Source organism: Leopardus geoffroyi, chromosome B4, assembly GCF_018350155.1.
Source record: "Leopardus geoffroyi isolate Oge1 chromosome B4, O.geoffroyi_Oge1_pat1.0, whole genome shotgun sequence".
NCBI classification, from domain to species: domain Eukaryota; kingdom Metazoa; phylum Chordata; class Mammalia; order Carnivora; family Felidae; genus Leopardus; species Leopardus geoffroyi.
Genome location: NC_059341.1, coordinates 4,699,704 through 4,712,009, shown reverse-complemented (window position 1 = coordinate 4,712,009; position 12,306 = coordinate 4,699,704). Strand labels below are relative to the sequence as shown.

The following is a 12,306-nucleotide window of genomic DNA, read 5'->3' as shown; positions in this document are numbered from 1 at the left end:
TGTCATATCAGCTGTTCTTTCCAATAAAGATGGCGGTCCATGACAAAAGCTTCCCCATTACACATGGGCTCACAAGGGCACCTTTCTTATGGCAAATGCTTATGTCAGTGTTTCACGGCATATTAAAGATGTGCCTACAAGGGTTGAAACTTAACAAAATAATAACGCCACTACTTCTCCAAGAACATTCTTAAGTGAAACTGGCTTTTGTTTTTTCAGTTCAGTGAAGTGTATGATGATTGCTAATACAGGAGCCTTGATTCATGCTAAAGGGCTAGGGATTTTACCCTCCGCTGCTTTGGCCCCGGTGCAAGACGTCAACACAATGAACACAGCAGATAATGTCTTGGTATTATTAGGAGAATCGTTTGGCCTCCCAGACCCTCAGAAAGGGTACTGGGGACACCCTCCCCTCCCACGGATCCTTGGAACACACTTGGAGGCCCACAATGGTGGAGTATTGAGAACCATGTCTGAACTGAGTGTAGGACTCCCTGGGCTGGAGGTGAGAGGTGCTGAGGACGCTGGAATCTTGGCAGGGACAGTGTGGACCCTACAAAATATGGTGTTAATGATGACCTCACTAGACACACATCCAGGGGACTGCCTGCTGCAGCAACTTCCTCTGAAGAGTAGATAACCCAAGGTATTTCTCTTCTCTCTGGACTGGCACTATAATAGTTTTTGTTAAAAAGAATTCATGCGGCACCCTTGTGGATATGCCTCTCTTGCTGGGTGCTCTGAAGATATAGATTAGGATTCCCCAGTCTCGTCAACCAGTCATACCTCTGTGCCCTTCGAGAATGGGTGAGGCTGAGTGTGGCCATGAGAGTTCTCTCTCTCTCTCTCTCTCTCTTGATTAACAGCCCTAACCCTTGCTCGTCTGCTTCCGGCCCTCCAGTATGAATATAAACACGTTGTCGTAATGTGTTTGGGTCGCTATAACAAAATACGACAAACTGGATGGCTTCCAGATTCAGGGCATGAACCTGAAGTCACTCTTGGAGTGACTTTTGGTCAGTCTTTATGACCAGGGCTGTCCTGGGCTAGGCTGGGCTGGAGTTTGAGTTCAGGGAGGAGAAGGCGGTTCTGGATCAGAGCATGAGTTGTTTAATTGAGAAATCTGATAAGTAACCGGTGACATCATGTTTAGGAGGCTTGTGCGCGATGTGAGAACGCATTTCCCAGAGCTCATGAGACACGATGCGTGGCCTTCCGCTGGGTCATAAAGTGCAGGAGTGCTCACTTTTATGATTTGAGGCCTCACCTGCAGAATGAAGTCCACTGCAGAGGAAACAAACAATCAGACTGTTTTGAGAGTTTCCTGGATCCCCTTGGGTCAACGGGTCCTCATGTCCACTCCCACTGCTTTTACCAGGCAGCCCGCCTGAGGTCAGCCTCCACGGGTGCCCCACCCTGCACCAAGGCCACCTGTTTAGGTACCGTGGAGCTCCTTAGCAGCTCACCTGCTGAGGCCAGTGCCTCCGGTGTCGCTGAGCACCTCTCACTCGGTGCATTTACGAAGAGGCAGCAGGACGGACACAAAGTGCCCTGTATACTGACAGCCACTTTGATGAAATCAGTATTAAATGATCACCCCAAATGAAAGCAAATTAGTCCTAAAGCCCACAATAAAAGCAACCAGGCAAGTTAAGATGTCTTCTCGAACTTCCTGTTTTCCTGCAAGAAGGATGATTTTTTTTTAATGTTTATTTTTGAGAGAGAGAGAGAGACAGAACGCAAGTGGGGGAGGGGCAGAGAGAGAGGGAGACACAGAATCCAAAGCAGGCTCCAGGCTCCGAGCTGTCAGCACAGAGCCCGACGTGGGGCTCAAACCCACGAGCTGTGAGGTCATGACCAGAGCCGAAGTCAGATGCTTAACCAACTAAGCCACCCAGGCACCCCAAGGATGATTTTTTTTAAAAAAAACACCTGCCAGGATTGGTGACTTTCTCCAGGTAACTCACCAAGCTCACTGGTTGCTCCTACCACGAACTTCAGGGCAGGTGAAGCGTCCTGGACTGGCCTTGGGGAAGGCAGGGTAGAGGAGAGCAGAGCAGGGAGGAAAGTGTGTTGGTTCTGGAAGGGCTCCTTTGTATGACTCACCGGCCTTTCAAATCTGATATTTGATGTTTTTTCTTTTTGTTGTTGTTGTTTTTACTTTTTTGATATTTGATGTTTTGAAAAAAAAATGACCAACAGTAAACATTAAATGAGGTAATGTTGCTGAGGGGCTAGAACTACATTCAACAAATCTTCTGATACCCGGCTACGTTTGATAATTGGCTAAGCGGGTTTAAGCTCCCCGCCCCCCCCACCCCAAGCACAAGCACAAGGGTGTGGTAATTACCTTCAAGAGAACCACGCACTTCCCCGAGGGGTCTGGAACTCACTAAGAGGCAGGAAGAGTGTTTCTTCCAAGTTCCAAGCCTTTGAAGTTTACGATTGTGATGAAAACCTTTCATTCAGTCCAGAAAGCGTGTGTGCGCGCCTGTGTGTGCATGGGGCTCAAGTGTCCACGTGAGCACATGTGTGCCTGCCGGGGAGCACGTGACGAGTGGAGGAAGCAGGAGTGTTTGGGGCATGGGCTCTGTACCCGGGGAGGTGATTCGAAGGAGGCAAAGTGCTTTAGCAAAGTGCACAACTCCCTTTGGAAGTCATTCCCCCAGTGTTGTTGCTTTTTTTTTTTTTTTTTAATGTTTATTTATTTTTGAGAGAGAGGGAGCGAGAGAGCAGGGGAGGGGCAGAGAGAGAGGGAGACACAGAATCCGAAGCAGGCTCCAGGCTCAGAGCTGTCAGCACAGAGCCCAGCGTGGGGCTCGAACCCACGGACCGTGAGATCGTGACCGAGTCAGATGCTTCACTGAGCGGCCCGGGTGTCCTGTCACCCAATGGTTTTTTTTTTTTTAATTTTTTAATTTTTTTAATTTTTTATTTATTTTTGAGACAGGGAGAGACAGAGCATGAACAGGGGAGGGTCATAGAGAGGGAGACACAGAATCTGAAACAGGCTCCAGGCTCTGAGCTGTCAGCACAGAGCCCGATGCGGGGCTCGAACTCACAGACCGCGAGATCATGACTTGAGCCGAAGTGGGCCGCTTAACCGACTGAGCCACCCAGGCGCCCCAACCCAACGGTTTTAAACTTGCTCGTTGAAGCACAGCCGTAGCACAGGGCACTACAGGTTCCTACACGAGGGGGTTCCGAAGGGTGGCTGGGACAGTCAGAGCTTAATAAAGGTTAACTGTTATTCACCATCCAAGTAAGATTTCATGTGAAAAGGGGCTTCCCCTGCTAATGAGACTGTGAAAGTTACCCTCCCTTCTAAACCCCTTCGTTTCCGGACAAGGACGTTAGAACCCATCAGACTGAAGGATCTGGTTAACTACTTAGTGAACCACAAGATATGGGCCTCGGTGGGGGTGGGGGCGTGGGGGGTGGTCTCCTGGCTCTTCATGCTTCGAGGACCGGGGCCCGAGGAGCACTGCCAGTTACTAAGGGACTCTCTGGTCAGCCTCAAGTGCCTCGAAGGCAGAGAGAGCGTTTTGTTCACTGGAGACTCTGGGTTTCCAGCGTAGCCCCAGCACAGAATGGGCACTGGAGAAACTTCTGAACGGACCAGGAAGGCTTTGACCAAGGCGGCCTGCTCTGCTGGAGTAGAGCACAGGTTTCCCGGGAAGGCCTGGTCCCACGGGCAGGGAGGACAGGGCAGGGGGGCTCGCGACGCTGGCGTCACCGACCACGGGGGTCAAGCGTCTCAGAGCGAACCCAAGAGTCTCGAGGTCCAGTCCTGACTCAGCGCCACTGATGTCGACCCCGGTGGCGATTCTGTCTGTCGGAGGAAGAGAAGAGACCGCTCCTGACCTAGTCTTTAAAGGAATACAGAGGTGACCAAAAAAAACCTCACCCAGGACCAAGCGTTGCCTTCCTGGAAGAGGCCAGATTTGGGGACTCAGAGAAGGGGTGACTGAGGAAAGGAGGAGGAAGGGGTGGAGGGTGCGGATATGGTGTGACCCAAGGGACCTCAGTGGGAAGCTCCAGGGCGAAGTCCCCTGCAGTCAGTGGGGGAAGGAAGGATTAGGGGAGCTCAGTTTGGAGATTTTCCTCCGTGGGTGGCTCAGCTGGAGTGGAACTCAATGGATAAAGGGAAAGGAGGTGGCACGAGAGGGCCGACACAGGGGTGGGGGGTGAGCCCAGCATCAGGTCTGCCCCACGGGCCCGACCTCCCACCCCCCACCTCCCCCGAGCCCTACACTTCCTTTGGCTTCATGCCCACTCTGAGGTCTTGGCAGATGAGGGGAAAAGGGGAACGGCTCTGTTTGCGAAGACACGGGCGGAGATCAGCATTTACACCGTTTCTGTGCGACCAGGTGGCACCAGGAAGCTGGTCCTCCTCTGCCTCCCGGAGCCTGGAACGGCAGCTTGGACTCCCTGCAGAGTCAGGCTGTGAGCAGCATCCGACCCCCAGACTCGACAGGGTGGAGGGCCCGCGAGGGGGGCGCTGGGCGGGTGCCGCTTCCATACAGGAAGGGAGATGGAACATTCAAGACCTGCAGGGCTGGGCGGGGCTCTGCGTGCTGAGCCCCACCCACCGCAACACTTTTCCAAGGTGGGATGGGAAGTGAAAAATTATGGCATCTATCTATCTATCTATCTATCTATCTATCTATCATCTACCCATCATCTATTATCTATTTGTCTATCCATCTACCTATCATAACTGGAGGAAGAAATTTCAAATGCATCGTCGGGAAAATGCTATGTAGGTTGAGGAAACAAACACACAAAAATGACCGTGAACCCAAATACGTAGAACTGGTTTAGAACACCTCAATTGCACAAGGAGCTTATTTCACTGGAAACAACAGCCTGGAACACATGCGAGGAAGGGAAATGAGCCAGTATAAATGGCAGCATTTATGCGCCAGAAAAAAGAGAGTAACGTGTAGGAGCAAAACTTCTGCTCTCTCTGATGGCGCACAGGACTAGTCAGGCTGAAGAATGCAGCTCACGTGCTGGGAGGGGCAGGGGGAGCATGAGGAGGACTCTAGTGAGAAAATAGAAAGTTACTAACACCTTAGTAAGAGGGGTGAGCAGGGGTGGAGAGAAAGCTGTGCCCTCTTTTCAAGATGCTAGAAACTAGTCAGATATGCTTTTTTTTTTTTTTAATTATTAATGTTTATTTCTGAGAGAGAGAGAGAGAGAGACAGAGAGTGAGCATGGGAGGGGCAGAGAGAGAGAGGCAGACACAGAATCCAAAGCAGGTTCCAGGCTCTGAGCTGTCAGCACAGAGCCCGACGCGGGGCTCGAACCCACGAACCGTGAGATCATGACCTGAGCCAAAGTGGGAACCCCAACTGACTGAGCCACCCAAGTCAGATATGCTTTTAAAAATGTGAAGAAAGCTCTTAGGGAAGGAGTTAAAGTCTAGAGATCTTTAAAAAACAAACCATTGTTTCCCCATGTTTAATGAGGAGCAGGGACATTAAAAACCACAGACGAGGGGGCGCCTGGGTGGCTCAGTCAGGTGAGCGTCTGGCTCTTGATTTCGGCTCAGGTCATGATCTTGAGGTTCATGAGTTCAATCCCCAAGTGAGTGTGGAGCCACTTGGGATTCTCTCCCTCCCCGTCTCTCTGTCCCTCTGCCCCTCCCCCACTTGTTCTCTTTCTCAAAAAAAAAGAAAAGAAAAGAAAAGAAAGAAGAGAAAAGAAAAAACAACCACAGATGAAGACTGGACTAAAAGTAGGGAAGTTAAAGCCCCAGCAAAGGGATGGGTGTAGCCGGAGATGAGGTTACCGAGGGAGAGAGAAAGTCAAGTGAGAATCAGGGCAGCTTGTCCCAGAATGTTCCAGAAGATAGGAGGATAATGGCGGACCTGGGTAAATATAGGCTAGCGGAGGTGATGCCGTGGGTTTACTACGAATGATGGCTCCTCAAGAAACCGTTTCCAAGGATTTCATGGAAGCGCACGAGGACCGTCTTCGCCCCAAGCACATTTGCCAACTTATCCAACTTAAAATTCGAAACTGACCCCACCCGGGCCCATGTGCTGTGAAGCCAGGCCGTGGCGAGGGGCGGGGCACCCGCCGAAGCGCCACCTCCTTCTAGTGCATTCCGTGGCCTCACCTGCCTTCCTGCCCTTCTCCCCCCAGGGGGCGGCCAGCTGTCCCCGGCTCCGCGACTTGTCTGAGCTGCGTGCGGCGGTCCTCGGTGGCGTGGGAAGGACGGCTGAAGTCCGCAGACACTGGGAGCCCAGTGGCTCCTCCGTGAACGAGTTCCACGCCTTCTCTAAGCCTCCCTTGCTGCATCTGTAAGATGGGAGTACACTGTTGAGTGAGGACAGGATGAGGTCACCCATCGCAGCCCTTAGCATGGCGCTGGGCACGCAGAAGGCCACATCACCCCGCTCTGACCCGGTGTAAGCCACCGCCCTCCGTCTCTGCCACGTCGGTGCTCCCAGGACAGGCACAGAGGAGACGGAGTCCCCATCCTCAGTTTCCTTAGGACCACAGTCCTGCAGCCACTGACAGTGCCCTGGGTCCTGTGCGCTGCGACCACAGAAGTTTCTCTCGTCCCTGGTCCCCGGTCACATCCAAGAATCACTAGCCTCTTCCTCACACCTTCTGTGTCAAAAACAGCCTCCTGGGTCAGGCCCCGGATCGGGAGGTCGCAAACACGAAGGCCTCCGCGTGATTCACCTGCGGGTGGTCGGCTGGCCTGGGCCTGTCAGCTCCTGGGGAGGAAGGGCAGGGTAGAGGGGCTGACCGCTCACCTGTGTGCACTGTCATGCCCAGCAGCCCCGTGGACCGGCCTGCGAGGCCTGAGGGTCAGGCCTCATTCACTCCTCTCACAGCAGACAACCCTGAAGCTCGGACAGTGGCAGCTGCTTCTCGGGCCCGGAGGGCCGGCCACAGGGCCACCGAGACACGTCCCGTGAGGCCTTGCAGCCATCTTTCCCGGGACCTAGTGCCCGACCTCCCGGCCCAGCTCCTTTCTCTCTCCCCTTGCGACCGGAGCCATCCAACTGTCGCAAACAGAAAAGGTCCTTCTTCCCGGGTGGCGGGGGCGCTGGGGGCTGCCGGCCACAGGCCTCAGTCTTGCCGCTAGAGACGGGACCCCGTGGCCACTGCTTTGGGAGCATTGTGACCTAACTCACCCTTTCTGAGCAGCGCATCGGGACGCGTGGGTGTGCCCCAGTCACTCCTCTGGTCTGCTCCCTCCCCGACTTCTTGCCAGATGCGGAGAACAGCAGTGCCCCGGGCAGAGGTCAGAGGGGAGGGGGCGAGGCAGCTGTGCCCACGTGGAAACGAGCACCTGCTCTGAGCTGCTCTTGAGGCAACGGCGGTCCTGACGCTTTAGGATCTCGCCCTGAGGTCAGAGATACAGTAGAAGCACCGGGCGCCCCCTCAGAGCAATTGATTTATTACTGGTTTTAAATTAAAGTTGCTAGGGGCGTCTGGATGGCTCAGTCGGATGAGTGTCCAACTTCGGCTCAGGCCATGATCTCATGGTGGGCGAGTTGGAGCCCTGCGTCGGGCTGTACGCTGACAGCATAGAGCCTGCTTGGGGTTCTCCCTCTCTCTCTCTCTCTCTCTCTCTCCCTCCCCCCCCCCCCCCGTTCTTTGTGTCTCTACATGAATGAGTGAATAAATAAACTAAAAAAAAATTCAAAATTAATTAATTAATAAATTAAAGTTGCTGCTTTACAAGTTTGGTTAACTTTTTTTTTTCCCCCTGGCAGACTTTGGCTCTGCCTTAAGTTATGTCAGTAATCGCTGTGAAACGAAGCCTGGGACCCACGGAAATATAACAGTTGACGACAGACAGGAGGTGGGACTGGCCAGCCAGAGGAATTACAGCAAGTCCAGACAAACTAGCGCCTGGCCCACGCACCTGCTCACGTCCCTGTGGGCAGTGGCACACAATGACAAGACCATCTCTAACTATAGGAAGCACGGTCCTCCTCCCCTGTTCGGAGCGATGGGAAATACAACATGTGACTCGCCTTGGAAAGGTTCCCACCACAGTTAAAACGCTCGGTGTTTGAAGGCCTCCATTTCAGGACTCCGGAAACATACCGTACTCAAAGCCCTTCTTGCAGAAAATGCCAGGTAGCTAGAGTGCCATTGTCACTGGGGCTGCATACGTGTGCGGACAGCGCATACAGAGAGATGTGCGTCCTGCCAAGCTCCCGGGTGTGTTGTTGACCAAGAAGAGTGGGAAGGACGGCCCTTGCCAGGTGCCCGGCAAGTCTAGGCAAACTGTGGGCACCGACTACCCACAGCCCCTGCCAGGTCGCTGTGTTGAACGCAGGGCAGACACAGACCCTGCCCTTTTTTTTTTTTTAATGTTTATTTATTTTTGAGAGAGAGAGAGAGACAGAGTGTGAGCAGGGGAGGGGCAGAGAGAGGGAGACACAGAATCCGGAGCGGGCTCCAGGCTCTGAGCCGTCAGCACAGAGCCCGACGCGGGGCTCGAACCCACGAACCGCGAGATCGTGACCTACGTTGAAGCCAGATGCTTAACCGACTGAGCCACCCGCGCCCCAGACCCTGCTTTTTTAACACAATCCCATGACAGCAGGGCCTCTGCCCTTTTCCACGTGACACGTTGGTGGCCCAAGAATCACAGCTTCGCTCGGACAAGGATCTAAACCGGAAAGATGATCTCCAACTTCTGCGCCTTCAACCTGTGACCATTTTCCTGTCCAATGGAAGTTCACTGGACGCCCGGAGCACCTGCTCTGCGGCGCTAGGAGCGGAAGCAGGGAGCAAGAGGAGACGCGGTCCCCGGCAGCAGTGGGGTCAGGTGTTTAACTCGGCCCGAGACCTTCTGAGAACTTAGAATGGCCACCCGCTCCGCTTCAGGGACGATTGTCCTTGGACCTTCGAGAAGGTGCCTGGAGGGAAACGAGCCCAAAGCTGCCCCAGGCGGAGGGCTGGCTCTGGGCCCACGGGGGAGGGGGTGACACTCTCAGCCCTGATAAGGCAGGTGTGTGTTATCTCCTCTGCGGTGAAGTCACCTGCCCCAGGCTGCACCACCTGTGGCTGGACACACCCCACAGCTTCCTGGTTCCAAGGCCAGGGATGGAACCGCCCGCTGCACTGCTCCGTGGGGGAATGTGACTTGTGTTTAGGGTCGGGGACACGGCAGGGACTCGGCGGGGGGTGGGGGGGGCACATTCGGTGAAGGCAGCACGTGGCTCACAGTGGCCCGATGGAGGGCGGGCTCCGGGAGCCGCACGTGCAGATGTGCTCACGTGGGCACAGGGTGATCCCCACGCAGGAGTCGCAGGCAGGGTGTGGGGGTGCTAAGCGGGGGAGGGACACGTGGGCTCCGGCAAGTCAGAGGAGCCAGGTCCTAAACCGGTCTTACTCGTTTGTCACCAGACCCGGCCCACAGAGCCCACAGAGTGTGTCTGTCCCTGGGGGAGCCAGGCTGGCTGCAGGCATCAGTCTGAAGGCCTGGAAGGAGGACAGCCAGCCCACACCCCTGTGCCCGACACCCACACTCACACACACGCACACACTCACAGAGGGGTGTCCCCCCCAGAGGGGGATCCCCCTCCCCTGGGCCGCGGGGGCCTGTTGCCCATAGGGACGCCCTCGGGGACTCCAGAACCTCAGCCACCGTCACTGGGAGAAGTCCCAACATCCCCGGCAGCAGGGCCAGGAGGTAAACTGAGAGGGGCAGGAGAGGGAATGAGTCTGGGTGGGAGAGCTGACCGCCAACCGGCGACGGCCACGGGCCCGAGGTTTTGTCCAGGAACCCCTGGGTGTCTGTGCGGACGGACCACATCCTCTCCGCCTCTCTGTCGCGCTTGGTCCCAGGGGCTCCTTCTCAGCAGACGGAGGTCCTCCACTCAGGCAGGCAGCCTCTCTTGTCTCCCTCACACCCAGTGGGGGTGGGGGCGGCGGGGAACGGGACGCCTCATGGGCTAACGTGGAGGGCTTCTCGCTTGTCTTCCTGTGCACACTTCTTATGTGCCCCAGGGCTCCGCGGTGGGGCGTCTAGCAGGTGCCAGTCTCCCAGCCTCAGGCTCGTTCCCGGATGGACGCCCTCGTCCCGTCACACTGGGACCCCGGCAAGAGGTGCCCCCCCGTAAGGAGACGCCCATGGATGTGAGGCATCTCCAGTTCCTTCTTGCTCCTTCCAAAGAGCTGGGCCGGGATCTGGGGGAAGAAAGGGGCTGGACCAAGCTGGATGAGGCTTTGGCGACACGTGCCGTGTTCCCCCCCTTCGCCCAGCACTGAGTTCAGCTGTCAGACAGTCTGTGGAGTTGGTCACTGGGGAGCGGCGATCCCTGATGCTGGTCCCATGAGGCTGACCGACCGCTCACCTGCTTAGGCAGGAGGCCGCGGGGAAGGGGTGAAGGAGTGGCTTCCATACGGATTCCTGCTCCGAGAAGAGAACACGCCGTGTTAGAGAGGACGCAGGGTCCAAAATGGCAGGCCAAGGGTGGGGAGGGACTTACCAGAAGGGTGGCTCTCTCCTCAATTTCTGGGTGGCCTTGGGCATTGGACTCTATCACCTGAGACTCCATCTGTGCGTGGGCGCAGTGAGCGACAACGAATAATTATCACCTTCCGGTCCCATGAGGTCACTCGCTAGATGGTCTTTCTAAATACAAGCGTCTGTCTGCGCTGTGTAGAGCCGTGTGGTGAAGGCTGATGTCCAAAAGCTGACGAATGTCAGAATCTGGGACTGTGTGATGTGACTCTACCCTCCCGGCAGACGAGTTCCTCAGTGCTGTCAGAAGGGTGTAACGACGAAATTGAGAGAGAGGTCCTCCTTTTCTTGCGTGTCGGTTCACATCAAACACAAACCAGCTTGCTACCGAAGATGAGGTTCATCATAGAATAATTACACTTCCTGATGATCAAAGATACTTTGATCTTGGATCTTAAGCGCCCCGATCATAGACGGTGGACGTATTATCCTATTTTGTAGATGTCGATACCGAGACCCAAGTTAAGTCCCCAAATCAGCAAGGGAGCCAGAACCAAGAGCTTCATCTCCTGATAGCGTCTGAAAAGCTCCTCCCTCGTTACGACGCATCATTTAATACCAAGGGGGAAATAAGAAAATGTTAACCATCTTGGATTTTTAATCACAAGCCCTGCTAATCAGGTAAGAAGAAAATAAAATGTAAACTATAGATTTGTATCTTCAAATATTCTTAAAAGGATATCCTTGTTGTCAGGAGCCCCGCCCGTCCCTTGTCACTTCTGACCATGTGGTAGCTTCCTGTGCCAGTGCCCCAGGGGGACCACATTCTCCACCCAATACTGGTTGTGGGTTTCACTGAGAAACTGATTGCTCAATATTTATTGAGGTCTCTGTACTATTCCAGCACGAAGATGAAACAGCAATTCTTCCTCAAGACGTCTTTATAATGTTTATTTATTTTTGAGAGAGAGAGAGACAGAGCATGAGCGGGGGAGGGGCAGAGAGAGAGGGAGACGCAGAAATCCAAAGCAAGTTCCAGGCTCCGAGCTGTCGGCACAGAGCCCGACGCAGGGTTCGAACCCACAAACCGTGAGATCGTGACCTGAGCCGAAGCCGGACGCTCAACCGACGGAGCTGCCCAGGCGCCCCCCTGAAGACGTCTTTATGCAAGAAGTTGGACAACTGGAACCTTCCCTCTATGTGTCTCTCCACATCTGGGTCCCTGGCTCGGGGTGCGCTGTGCCGTGCCCAGGGACGCGTCTGCCTGGCTGCCCTCTAGGGAGGAGAGACGCCGCGGTCTGTCTGATGGGCCGAACCGGAGACGGCTGGGGTGTATACAGTTTCTCAGGAGAGGGAAGGAGTTGGTGCGTCACACACAAAGGCACAGGCGGGTGGGGGATCTGGGAGTCTGCAGGGACCAAGAGGACATTTGCTTGAGAAAGACACCGTGGAGACTCTGGTGCAAATGTCCAGTTGAGGGCCTTGGGCGTCACTTGCTAGGGACCCGGGGAGAGTCCCCAAGGGCTGAGCTCTTGGTCTAAAATCTGCTACTCAGAGCAGTGGGCAGAGATGACGTCCTTCCAGAAGACAGAGGAGACTGTGGACCGGGGAAGTTTCCAGACTGGGTTTTGTGCTCAGGGCTGACCCTTAGTAAACCCTTGAGCTAGGCCATGTTCACCGTCTTGGCCACCCCTTTCCACACCCCTCTGTCCCTAGTGTCTGCAGGGGCCGGCCCGCTCTGGATCCCGTGCTGCACGGCGTCCCCCAGGCTCCTCTGGTGGGACACCTGTGAACGGAGCAGACCCCCCATGCCTCCCCCGCGCCCTCATAGAGAAGCTTGAACCTAACAGTGGAAT

The 12,306-nt window shown here is 54.9% G+C and overlaps 1 long non-coding RNA gene across 1 annotated transcript; it reads right to left on the bottom strand.

Annotated features, from left to right (window-relative positions):
• Positions 1-5,726: 5,726 nt before the first annotated feature.
• On the bottom strand, positions 5,727-10,734 carry LOC123590536. The gene is made up of 3 exons (XR_006708829.1): positions 10,476-10,734; positions 9,727-10,396; positions 5,727-6,309 (listed from the first exon to the last, which is right to left on the bottom strand). It is a non-coding gene; the product is annotated as an uncharacterized LOC123590536 (long non-coding RNA).
• Between the last annotated feature and the right edge of the window lie 1,572 nt (positions 10,735-12,306).